General features: G+C 34.1%; 1 pseudogene; it reads right to left on the bottom strand.

The window, feature by feature from the left end:
* Positions 1–10,153: 10,153 nt before the first annotated feature.
* LOC137923525 (U2 spliceosomal RNA) lies at positions 10,154–10,313 on the bottom strand (annotated as a pseudogene).
* Positions 10,314–10,809: the final 496 nt, after the last annotated feature.

Raw genomic sequence — 10,809 nt, 5'->3', positions numbered from 1 at the left:
ATTAAAAAGTAAATTTCAAATTTAAAGACGTGATCTTTATAAAAATGTCATCGAAAATTACAAAATAAAAAAACAAAAGCTATTATGTTAATGCGTTGAATAGATGTTATCGATTGAAGATCCGTGGGACGGGCGGCGTCGGAATCGATTATCGATTCAAAAATCGATTTCTGTATTTGACGCTCGATGCAATTAATCGATAATATATTATATCTGTGGCGTCGTTAAGGAAACAATGAAATAGATTATAAATGTTTTGTGTATAATACTTTCTTGTTTATCACTCTAATTAAGATATAATTTTAATATTTAATTTTGTTATCTGTTGAAAGTAAATTAAAAAGATAATCAAGTATGTTATTTCCAAAGTTACCTGCTAATTGTACAGTGTTGCAAGCATAAAATTAATTAAGAAAAAAATAATAAAATTAATTACTTCACAGAAGGAATGAAGCTAATATATGTGGTATATTTAAAATAGATATAAGGATCCCAATGTCACATGAGAAGACCATTTAATAACGGTATAACATCTTAATCCCTAAAGATGTACCGACGCTGTGGGAGCCTGATCTACAAACATACCAAAGCGATCCGTATCTGCATAATGTCAAATGAATAGAGTCTAATTTTCAATGTAATTTGTTATATAGAAGTTTGTAACATAAAAACAGTTTTTTTTCACAGGGCAATGACTTCGTAATCATCTGGATTTATAAAGAAATATTATTAAATGATTGAATTATGATAGTTCTAGAAGGGTGAGGAAGTAATTTGAATAATCTTTTTATATTTATAAATAGACCTTATATTAATCATATGTATACTTTCTAAGTAGATATTTATTTCGTATTCGTTCGTTTCGCCAAGCACTAAGTTTTACTGAATTTTTTAAAGTAGTTTTTGCGAATTTAAAGGTTAATAGATATTTACCTCGTCCTATAGCAGTCGTATGGGATCAAATGTGGTTTTGCAGATGAATTTGTACCTTATCATACACACACACGCACACGTAGATATATATATATATATATACATAATTGTAATTCTTCTCGCATCGTTATTCTCATTGCTGACGCATTGCTCGTGATCCTTTGCACACGGAGTTAACTTCATCATTTCGCTGCACCACCTCTCCCTGGCCATCACGGAGCCAAGAGTGAAATTTGGTGCACAATGTCGAGCAGGTTTATTAAGACTAAACAGACTACGATCTCTCTATCGCTCGCAGTTTCGAAGTTATTGCCGTCTCTTTTTTCTATTTGATAGAAAACTGATTTTGATTTTGATATTGCCTTTAATGGATTCTTTGGTGTGAATGCAGCATCTTTCTTAAGCGCCACATTTCTTCAACTCGATCGGCCTTGTTAAAGTCAACGTTTCTGACCCATAGATAAATATGGAGATAATTTTGTAATTGAAAATTTTAATTTTGATATTTCATGACATCGTGGTGTATTTTTTTTACGTACTTTTTTTTATTTGGCCCCCGCTATTGGGAGCCTCTCGTACCTATCTGGTGTGGGACAGGGACTATTTGTTTTTCACAATCTTTTTTATTTTCTTACTCTTCAGATTCTTTCATTCGGTTTTCTTCCACATTTCTTCTTTCATTCTCTTTGTTTTACGTACTTGCGACACCGATTTTTTGAGGTGCTATTGATAGAACTTAAGTTACAGAAATCTTGTAACTTTTAAATTACCTAATAATGTTGTCATCGTTTTCACACCTACTTATTTCAGTGTTGCCCTATTTTTAACTTGCCCTTGAAGCGACGCATCGTTGCTTCTCGGAGCGACCGCACTGGTGCACTGACTCATTCGATTTGTGTCCAAAAAGAACTAGCTGTCAATAGATACGTCAATATAAATCACTTGCCTCTCGGAGATGTGCCAATCCAGTAATGACAACTCACTTGAATACAATTTTTCATGTGCACAATGTGTGTGGCTCGATTTTTTTGTTTCTTTAATAGTTACGTAAATAAATATAGATGATACAGTAAGTAAATACAAAAATAAATATCTCCACATTATCTTCTAGATTTATGTGATGTAATCGCTTTCCAAAAATTAAAAGATACCAGAAAAAATAAATAAAGCAATAATAATATAGTAAAAATAGTTTTCATTTCGGACAAGTGAGGCGACATCTATTGTTCGTATATAGGTACTAATAAAACAATTCGGATAAACAGATTGTTACCTAATTTAATTAAAAATAATTACATATGACTGTCATTATATTACATGTGGATTCGTCCGGATTTTTCCGAGCGTATTGACGTCGATATCATCTAAAAAGCGCACTTGTGACAAATCATCAGCCATTTGTCAGCTTTTCGTCGTGAATTTACGCGCGCGTCTAACACGCCGCCATGTTATTTTTAATGTCGCGTGATATAAGGGCGAAGTCACATGAGGAGTTTAGTCACATAGCCGCTCGGGTTTTCGACCGCTCTTAAATCAGACAAAAACACCACATTGAATTTATGTTTGAAGTGGGTTATTATGGTAAATTATACTTAATACATTTTAAATACAATATTCAATATGAATGCTCTATTAACATTTTGACTGCCACGCTAAAGTCATTTGCATTGCCTAAGACGCCACGGCATATTTTTGGCATTTATTTTGTTAGTGGTCACTTGGTATCAAGGTGGTAAAATTTATTTGTTATTCATTTAATATTCTTTATTGTACACGTTAGGATACATTTAATTAGTTTCACAATAATATACAGAGAACTACAAAGGGCAGTCTTATCACACAAGGCAATCTCTTGCAGGCAATCATAATATGGAAAAGGTAAAAGGACTAATAATGGGTTGTTGACTTGTACAAAATATACATAGACATAAATACATTAACACACATACATATGTAAAAAAAAAATATATTTATAATAAATATGGTAAATATATATTATAAATGTAATACATATTATATAATAATATAATAAATAAATACGTCAAACTGGTTTGGATCGCACTTGCCTCAAAAAGAATAAAGTGGAAAAAAAATAAATTACAGATAAATAATCACAAAATTTAGGCAATTTATGAAATGACATAAATGAGACATTAAAATTTTCAAAATATGTTCAGGTTAAGGATATATATACCAATTTCAAATATATTTGGGAAAAAATCCAAATGAACAATACGTAACTCCTACAGCTGTTGTTATGAATCTATGCAACAATATTCTACATAGTGACTACACGATTTTTACGGATAACTGGTCGAAAAATTTATTGTTTGCGAAAGAAGGTAACTTACTGTCCGGATTGTATATGTATATATGCACCACATTTGTTTAAAGTGCTTTATCAAAGTACACTGTTACATGCAAGATTTATTCTAACATTATTTTTTATTGATGTTCTAATATAAAAATTTTAATTATTCAATGCGGCGCTTTTAACTTGAAAGTATCTTCTAAATTTCGATCATATTTAAATATAGTAACTTCTTAACAGTTTATTGATATATCTCCAAGATGGGACAGAGAGCGTTCACAGTATGTCACCATCCTGAGCGGTCTTGAGCCTCGCGCTTTACTTCGCTCCACGTCATTCCAACTGCCTTCACTTCTGCACTGATCGTCCGCCGCCAGGTTTGCTTTGGACTACCACGCCTTTGCTTTCCTTGAGGATTTCATTATAGGTCTTGCCTCGGTAAGTGATCAGGGTGTCTTCGGAACGTGTGGCCTATTCAGTTCCACTTGCGGCGTTTGATCTGTTGGTCGATGGGTATCTCACCGCAGCGTTTCCAGAGATCTACGTTGGAGATTTTCTCTGGACATTATATACAGAGAATACATCGAAGACAGTTGTTAACGAAGACTTGGAGCCGATTGTAGATGTCTTTGATGACCTGCCATATCTCGCATCACATTGCCATACAGAACGGCGCTGTGCGAAGGTTGTCTAATTAGTTTCTTACAATTGTAAAAAAACATTGAAAGGCTTCGGTCACGAATGAACACTGTGACGTCACGGGAAAAACCGCTGCCGGTGATATTTTATATCACCAACACCGCAGTCATTGTTTATTTATAAGGTACAGCGACAGACTTGGAAAAATATTGATATATTTTTCGATGTATTCTAGATAATTTACAAATAGTTTTATCAAAATCTCCCAGTGTTAATGGCCCCTTACTGCAGCCTGGTGGGAACGGGTGGACAGTGCTGCGTCAGACGGCAGACGTTGAAGCTCTGCCAACAAGAGTTCGATAGCAGACGCTCCACTACGAGTCCAGTCATAACAATTTGATATATCTTCACTTTCAACTCGTTTTATCGGTTGTCAACAGAAGTATTTTTATACACGGAATTTTTTTTATCAGTTGCATCTGGAATTAACACAGATAATATACTATTTTTCATTTTGAGTCTGTTAACAGTTTTAACAGAATTCGAATTTCGAACTATTAAAAGTTTTAGATATTGTTGCAAAATATTTAAAATGTTGGAAGCAGTGTTTACTGTTTTACTTTGTATAGTCCACAGTATAGATCTACTTTAGAAAAAAATGTTGTCGTTGCTTCGAGATAATCTTATAAAACCTATTTTTAAGAAAATGTTTGAGAAATATTTACTATTCATTATTATTTAACCCTTAATACATTTCTTTTTCTTCCTATGTTTCTTTATTCTTTCCAGACAGTTTGATATTTTTATTTATTATTTGATTATATTAATAAAATGTATTATACTATAATATGTATTATACCTTATTTATATTAAGAAAATAAATAAAAATTACAAATAAATTGTTAATTAAATGATAACAATAAAAAACTGTAGAAATCTGTAGGGAAGGCGAATGAAATGAGACGTTGTATATAAGGAAAAATACTGTAAAGGAAATTAGAAACAAAAAAAGAGGAAATAACAAATAAAAGAGGAAATTAGATGGAAAAATAAAAGAGGAAATTAGAGGGAAAAATAAAAGAGGAAATTAGAAGGAAAAATAAAAGAGGAAATTAGAGGGAAAAATGAAACAGGAAATTAGAGGGAAAAATGAAACAGGAAATTAGAGGGAAAAATAAAAGGTGAGTACAGAAATTAGTATGGGTTGAATGAAATGCCCTAAAAACGGAGCCAGAAAACAATATTATAAAAAAACTTATTGGTCGTGCTAAATCAAATGCTGGAACCTCTAACAAAAGAACCTTGTGGTTAAATGTGACATTGATGTACCTAACTGATTTAAGTAAGCCATCATTTACAATGTGATGCCATCCCGATGTGTCTTGAGTCTTGTGTTTTAATTTAGTTGTCCGTAGCATTTTCTATTATGATATTAGAATTAAACAACACAAGTAAACTTCAATGCTGTAATAGTCTTCCTCTTCTTCTTGAAGTGCCTCTCCAACTAGTGGAGGTTGGCTATCAGCTTCCTGCTCTCTTCCTTATTTTTGGTTCTGCGTAATAGCTCAGCAGCGCTGGCGATTCCGGTCCACTCTCTAATGTTACGAAGCCACGACTTCTTTCTCCTACCAACCTTCCTTTTACCAGCGACCTTTCCCATCATGATAAGTTGAAGGAGATTGTATCGTTGGTGTCGAAGAACGTGTCCCAAGTAAGCGATTTTCCTTCGTTTTACTGTGAGCATTAGTGCGCGTATATGGCCGATTCGTTTCAGAACTTCGACGTTGGTCACCTTCTGAGTCCAGCTTATGGACAGCATGCGTCTATATGTCCACATTTCGAAAGCCTCTATACGCTTACGAAAGTCTTCCTTTATGGTCCAGGCCTCACATCCGTGCAGTATAATAGTGTAATAGTCTTAACACATAGTAATCGAGGCTTAGGCGCCGCGTTTAGAACACGTTTCATAAAGCCGTTCAACTAACTCGTTATATTAACGCGCGGGTCACTAAAATAACGCGTTATGTCGGAGAACATGATTTTGAACTGTACGCAATTGGACCTGATCTAGTTGAGTGTGATGTAAATAAACGAAACAGATTAAAGACATGCATGCATTTATATTAAAATTACGAGTCATTTGTAAATTTTTGGAGAGAATGAATAATATTATGCTAGGAATTTCTCCAAGATATCAAATCGGAAATGATGATATCCGTAAATGAGCGGAAGTTAACAACACGATCCAACGGAATGGTAGGATAAAGTGAAGGTGACCAGGCTATGTAGCATATAGATATTTAATGGAATCAGGCGTTACCTCGCGGAAGTCCATCCTAAGTAAGAAAAGCCACCAACCGCCACCGCCAAACTACTCAACACGTGCTTCACCGATTAGTGCCAAACACAGAGTGATTTAGTGGCGGTTGTGTGATTCTCATTGTTTGCCGCATACGCATTTATCAGCGGGCTGGCTGACGGTGCATTTTATTGCACGACTACCACTGCATGTGCGGAAGTGGCTAAATATTGGTCCTTTTCTTTCGTAGCATATAGACCTGATAGACGCTGGGCTTTAAGATTATGAGGAGACCAGGGACCAACAACCTATTTTTTTTTCGTGAGGAAATCCTGCATGGGATTCCTCTCCGTTGCAGGGACAAAGAAAAGGTTTACGGACTCCTACCAGCTAAAACCCCACGATCTTCTTCAACGCCTTTTGTTACGTTCTAGTGTCTAAACTCCTTACTGGCGGCGGATCACCTTGAATCTATCACCAAGGCCATGTTAAGGGGGAGAAAGGCGCGGTATAACACCCTCCGATGTTCAGGTCTCCGACTGAGGAAGTGGAGCTCACGGAACATCAACTTGCAGCAACATTAGTGGCTTTAAGTTGATTGATGCCACTGTTGGAGGAGTTCAATCTGATTCTAGCTTCCATCAAATTAGGTTATTTTTTTAATTACAATCATTATTAACACAAGTGGTTTTATAAATAGAAACATTGTCTGTCAAATTTAATCAAATTGCTTTTTAACTCCGTCACCTCTCGTCAGGTATACGTCGAGTTACTAGTAACACTGTATATAAAAATATATATCATCATCGTTATCTTTTCAGACGTATATCCTTCACATAGGCCTTCTCCACGGATTTTCAGTAGAACCTGTATAAAATTGCCTACCTTATATACCTTGTATATGTCCTTCGCTGCGCTTGCTCGTCTGTGGTCTCCAATCCAAAACTTAAAGTTCTTAGTGGGTCTATATTCTGCAAGATGTTACCTATTTACTGTAACTTCAACTTGACAAGCCGTCGGATTAATGTGGCTAATATCGTATCTTAGCTTTATTTACTACTAATCTTCTTTCACTACTGTTATGTATATTACCTGAAATGATTTGCGAGTGGGATAAATAAATGTGGTAATCGAGATGCAGGGATTGAATTTTAAAGTCCTTCGTGGGGCACAAATATTTATATTAAAATGAACTCCTAACCTAAAACTGCGCACGCTCCTTCGTCGTTCAACAGTCGTCTGTCTCCTTTCTTCTTACTTGCCTCTCGCTTGTACCATCTGACGTTCGTATTCACGCATGCTCTAACGTTCCATTCCACATAAATATGTTCGTTATTGAAAAACATGATGTACAATAATTAATGCACATATAAAACACTTGATAAATAATTTGTTTTCCAAATTCGAAGTAACGCAGTATCGTAATTAGCAGGTCTTATCACTTATTAGAACTCCTGGGATGGCTTGTGAATTTGTGATTTAAAAGAAACGATAATTCGACGTCCGTCTTAAATGACAAGTACCAGAATAAACAAGATCGAGAAGTTTTACGTAAGAACAAATTGCACCGGCTTCGAACCTCGTCCCTATCATTTTCAATGTCGATAAACCAACAGGTCGGCGTGTATTTAACAAGGCTGCCACTCATACAATATTCATGGGGTGCTCGTGGAAGGATGTGTATAATCACGGTTTGCAAACAGGGTTGGCGATTTCTTTTTTTTATTCCTTTGAAATTTCTAAGAACTCATAAATGGTATGGGATTATACCAATGTTCGCACAGTATTCGCTCGACGCATCAGTTTATATATGAAGCCATTTTTTTTATAACAAAATAAAAAAAATTACAACCTTTATTACGTTATTAAAAATACGATCACAAAATATTTTGCACTAATCATTGTAAATTATTGTTTGGCACTAATCGGTGTAACATAACTCCTGAAAATGCCCCGTGGAGGGGTGAAACACGTGTTGAGTGTTGGTGGCAGTTGTGTAATTCGCAATGTTTGCCGCATATGCATTTATCAGCGGGCTGGCGGGTGGTGCACTTTGCTGCACGACTACCACTGCATGTGCGGAAGTGGCTAAATATTGCTCCTTTTCTTACGATCACAAAAGAACCGTTAAATTGGTTTTATAATCAAACTAATAATTTTATGAAAATCTCAAATGACCAGGGGTGACCAAACTGTGGCTCGCATGCGGCTCTTTGAACGATTATTTTTGGCTCCGATTAATTGTCGAATTATTTCAATGTTTAAATTTATATAACCTATATCATCAGATCCTGGGAAATCGAAATAAATTACTGGCGTGAATAATAATTATTGTTATTCCACCATAAATTAGCTAAATCCAAACACCGATCATATTTAACTAACCGGCATTTATATTATTAGGAGTGCTGTCATATACGTGTGCTTTTATTATATCTAACTTCAATACACATTTATTGTACTTTTGTTATATATTTTCAATTTTGTTTAGTAGTAGATTTTATTGTAATTTTAGGTATTAAAATAAAATTTGTTGTTATTATTTAAGGATACATTATCTGTACTATTCTCTATCTTGGCTATCTATCCAGCGCGTCTTTTCGAGGTTAGTATTTTCTGTGTGACATCTGTCACAGATTAAATAGAAATACTTGATAGAAACACTATTTTATAAAAGAACATCGAATTTTATCTATGATTCGATGTTCCTTCTGTTAAATAGTCCTATATCGGCTTCGCTTCTGAATCATTGCGTTCGATATCATATGAGAGGAAGATAAAGGTGAAGTCTATCAATCGCCTCAGTTTTGATAAGAGCACGAAACGAGGAATTGAAAGAAAAGGTTCCTTCTTTAATTATCTATTTTGCTACCTTGGCTACGGCACTTGTCATCGTTCTTCTGAATTACGTCGTATCGTCATTGTATATATCGTCATCATTTTAGCAGAAGAACGCACTCTGCTGGGCTTGGTCCTATGGTACAGACTTCCAAAAGGACCTGGTGAAAGCGGTCTACATTCAGCGTCTTCTGACATACAACAGCATCTGTCCACCTTGTGAGTGGACATCCTGCGACAGGCTTTTCCGACTATGGTCTAAAGTCTTAAGGCCCCAACTGCTTTTTGCACTTTGGAATTCTTCCTAGAACTAGATACCAAAGTACACTAGTCAAGACAGATTATAACAAATTACAATGATGCATTAACGATCGTTCGCAATCCACTGTTCATTTATTAAGAAATTATTTCTGACAAATCTAGACCAACGGTCAGTGTACTGCAACTTTATATTTTAACACATTATTGAAAGATTTATAGCTAATTAGATATATGTAGTACAAGGATTTTAGTTCTCGTAATGTTTTTAGTGATAGAGATGTAGAAATTTTCTTTATTATTATACTAGACATGTACTCACACCTATCTTCGGGAATGACAGGGTCGTTTATTTTATTTTAATAATTTTTTCATTTAATATTTTTATTTTCGCGCTCTTCTTTCATGCATCTTATGTTCTTTCGTATTTTTACCTTTCTTTCTACATTTCTTCTACCTCTCAATTTTATTCAATGCCTTTCATCTCCTCATTCCTCAATTTTTAATTGCTTTATTTTTATTTATTTTTCTACAAACTTTTTTAAATACATATTTATTTTTTCATCTTTTTTTTAATTTCCTTATTTATATTACTTGCCATTTCATTTTTACAATTATACTTACATTCTTACTTTTATTTCTATAGATTGCATTTGCCGCAATATTTCTGTAAAACTTGAGGAAATTTTCTTTTGTTACTTCATCCTTTATTTTATCCTTTATTAAATTAATTCAAAAATTCTTCTTTCAATATTAAATGAATTACATCTCTTATTGATGTCAAAGTGTCCAACACATATTACGAAAGTAAATGCCGCAAATACTTTTTATAATTTTTTTTAAAAGCATTTAATATTACATATTTATTTTGTCAATGCAATTCCGGGCCGATCCGTGAAGAGAGTGGAGCAAGTCCCGACATCCCGGCATTATAAATATAAGTTAAATGTACTGATTCCTCATGCGGCAAATTTTAGATATTAACCTAAAAAGAACTGTCACATTTTGATATTAGCCAAAAAGCCTAGAAGCGATATATATTTACATACATTTAATTATATCTTTTTTTCAATTACTAGTTCCATCTGCTTTGTTTGGGACATGAACGTTACAATGCGAGTGTAAATTTTTATTAACCTAAAAAGAACTGTCACATTTTAATCTTAGCCAAAATTCCTAGATGCATATTTTATATACATTTAATTATATTGTTTTCAATTACTAGTTCCATCTGCTTCATTTGGGACATGAATTACAATGCGAGTGTAAATATTTTTTTTCGTTATGTTTATAGCTATTTCTGATTTCTTTCCTCAAACTCCTTTCTCTATTTTCCTCACATTCTTCACAAAGTATTTAATTCTTTACCTTCTGATGATCTTCCACATGTCGCATTTCTTTCCTCGTCTACGTTCCATTTACATTGGTTCTTTCGCAGCTTATATTTACAATTTTTGTTTATCTTTATTATTAATCCTTGATTTTGTATACAATAGTATGAACTTAAGAAATGTGGGACGAGACCTATAAG

Source organism: Battus philenor, unplaced genomic scaffold (genome assembly GCF_028537555.1).
Source record: "Battus philenor isolate CCGP_79_NKW_IND1 unplaced genomic scaffold, ilBatPhil1.0.hap1 SCAF_21, whole genome shotgun sequence".
Classification (NCBI taxonomy): domain Eukaryota; kingdom Metazoa; phylum Arthropoda; class Insecta; order Lepidoptera; family Papilionidae; genus Battus; species Battus philenor.
The sequence above is the reverse complement of the archived record's forward strand: the minus strand, read 5'-3'. Positions and strand labels throughout refer to the sequence as shown.